Source organism: Dendrobium catenatum, unplaced genomic scaffold, assembly GCF_001605985.2.
Source record: "Dendrobium catenatum unplaced genomic scaffold, ASM160598v2 original_scaffold_207317, whole genome shotgun sequence".
In the NCBI taxonomy this organism is placed as follows: Eukaryota; Viridiplantae; Streptophyta; class Magnoliopsida; order Asparagales; family Orchidaceae; genus Dendrobium; species Dendrobium catenatum.
This window is the reverse complement of record NW_021525730.1, coordinates 336,301-339,675: the sequence shown is the minus strand read 5'-3', so window position 1 is coordinate 339,675 and position 3,375 is coordinate 336,301.

The following is a 3,375-nucleotide window of genomic DNA, read 5'->3' as shown; positions in this document are numbered from 1 at the left end:
TGAAGAATGGTCAGTTAAATTGTGCAAAAGTTGTTTTTTTAGCAATGTAAACCTGCTTTTGAAGTCATTGAATAGGATTTGGCTCATTTTTCTAACTAATATTGATTTTGTGGTTGGCTAATATATTGAGAGCTAACTAAGTAAATTTGATCATGTTACCATCACTTTTTATCATTAATTATTTATGTTAGTCATTAAAAAAATGGGAGCTTCTGAACATTCCATTGAACTTCTCAATTCACGTGGTTGTATATCCTACAGCAATTCATATTCATCCTTGCTCTTAATCCCTTCTACAAGGACAAAAAGCCTCATACTCCTTATGGGAATTTAGGAGTTAAGAGGCAGTGACAGTAAATATGACATTTTTTTGTTCTGCTTCTTATGATGCTGATTAATTCCCTTTTCATTAATATCAAAATTAAATAAGCTATGTTATATTGAATTATATTATTTTAATGCCTTGCTCATTATTAATATTAATTTGCTCCATCCATTTAGAATATATTATATATATATATATATATATATATATATATATATACATGTATATCTGTACAAAATACGTCTATACGCATATCTAATAAAAGAAGAGAGAAAATACAAGAAAAAGGGAAAAAAAGGGTTTCAAAAAATAAAAAAAAAGAATTTTACAAAAAACCCGAAAATTTGTTCTCAACTTTGTGGGTCTCCGTAAGGATTCTGCTCGTGTGGTTCGAATGCAAAGGGTACGATCACACTATCCCTAAGGACAAAATGATCGTAGGCCTTTACACTCGGCACAAACAGACCGATGGAAGAGCAGATGAAGTTATACATACGATTAGCCATGGAGGATAGCAGCTTTCACCTACACACCTCGATGGATAATAATATGTATAACTCAAAAGTTCACGAGATTTCCCTCATTCAATACATCAGCTCGAATGGGGAGGTTTATTTGCTTGTGGAGATCGGTTTCCTACGGGCGCAAGCCCCCGTAGTTAATTACATTTTAGAACTCGGTCTAAGAAAACTCTCAATTAAGGACATTAGATTATCTTCTCTAATGGGTTTAGCGCAATGAGATTTCTAGGTTTTCCTAATCAAAGGAGAAGAAGGTCCCAACTTGGTTCAATCAATCACACGTGGTTCAGTCAACATTCGGTCGGTCCGAGGAAGAGAAAACTGAAGTAAAAGAGAAAAGTCAATGCATTCAAACATACATGAGAGAAAGAGGGAGGCGGCGTCATCTGTGTGACGCGGATGGGTAGGATTTATAGCCTCCAAAAGAAAGGAAGGCTTACCCACCGATAAGGCGTACAGTGGTATACTTGTACCCCTCACCTTTAGACCCTAAATCTATAAAAGATGTAGTGTCATACACACAACACTAGCATCTACGATCTAACTAATGGAGTCCTGGACTTATATCCCTGCCTGAAAAGGGAAGCCAGCTAAAATCCTGAGCACAACCAATCGTCCTATATATATGCAAGATATGAAGGCTCTATCCTAAAGAATCAAGGATTTGTAGTTAAAAAAAAATTAAATCAGACTCTATGATATGCAAAAGAATATATCTAGCGTCGTATGATGTATGAGTAAGAAATGTCCTTAGGTCCACTAATGTAATGCATGCATGTAAGTAAAATGCATTGTGGAGAAAAGTGTGTAAAATGTATGCATGACATCCAGAGTACAGAAAAAATAAATAAACACACTAAGGGTACCCTTCAGGAAAGATACCCGCATCACACAACAAAAGAAAACCAACCTAGCGGTGCCCACTTCGTGTGGAAAAATAATGATGCCCAATGGCACAATAGGTGGCCTACTTTACGGGCCTAAAAGACCATAATGGTCTCTAGGACTCACAGAAGGTGGGGGGTATCATACCCAAAACCATAAAAGGCCAAAATCCTAGCAATGCCCACTTCGTGTGGGAAAACAATGATGCCCAATGGCACAATAGGTAGCCTATTGTACAGGCCTAAATGACCCTAATGGTTTTTAGGGCTCACAGAATGGGGCAAGCTTTGACCTATAGTGCCAAAGCTTCGTTGGTGCACTAACCTATGGCTGGCTACCTAAACATGCTAGAATACATATCAACAATATGTGTGTGAAGTGTAGCAGTTTCGATATGTAATTAAGAATTTGCTTTATAAGTTGCATAAATTATACCTGATTGTGGCACTGCCACTTACAAGCTAATGAGCAAATGATCCCAAATTGTGGAGCTGCCACTTAAAAGCTCCTCAGCAAATGCTCTTCTTTAGTTCTCAACCATCAGGATCCAATGTACCTCGCAAGATAAGATAAAAGAGAAATATACAAATGAGCATAGATGACATTCAGAAAATAAATGCAGGTAAATAAAAAAATGTAACTAATAGGAAATATAAAAATTGCATTTATAGAACACGCGCACGTAGTAAACACTAGATAACAAAAGAAAATATCATCCTAACCTAGGGCTAGAAGTCGTGTCCTAATCAAACAAGTCTAAGGTATGTGTAGGCTGTGTAGTTTTAGATAGGTCCTATGTAGGATGATTTAGTTATAGCTGATTTCATTCGATTTGTTAAAAGTCAAAAGGAAGATTTTAATTGAAGTTTAAGTATTAGTATTTTAAGATTGATTTTAGAAATTTTATTTTAGGATTTGATCAATTATCACCTTTGTTTCACACCGAGACCGTGAGGTTTATTTCACCCTCTTTGGGGCGAACTTAATAGCCTCGTAGGCCTAGGTTACCAAGTGGTAATTGACTTTGTTAGATTATTTTAATTTGTGATGAAAAGAAAAAGAAAAGGGGTGAATTAAGCATCTATTAATCAAGTTTGTTGGTTGCTTTTTTAGAGATTATTCTAAAATTTGATATTTATGAGTCTTTTATCCTAATGACTTTTAGCTTATGATTTGATCTCCTAATTAAAGTCTACCTCTTTTAAACTTTAGGTTGGTTAAGAGTTGATTATTAAATTAGTTAAATTTGATTTAGGTTTATGTTTTAGAAATTATGAAAGATTAATTATGATTAGAATAAAAAGTAAGTGTTTTAGTGCATTTTAAAGGATTGAATTAAGTTTGATTTTCATTGGTTGATTATTAATGGATTAAGAGAAACTAAACCTAGGAAAACGTGCAACTAAGTTTTCGTTTTGATGTCTCTATCCTACAAGGAACATGCACCCTAAGTCTATATTTTCTAAGACTCGGTCCTTAATTTTTATCCTTAGGTGTCACTAAAGTTGTAGGATCAAAAGGAGTTTTGTTTTCTAACCCTTAGAACTTTCGTACATATGTCAGTAGGCGTAGGGATTTATGCATAAAAGTACAATAATAAGTAGCAAAGTAATAGAAAGAAAAGAATGAAAATCAGAAATAAAA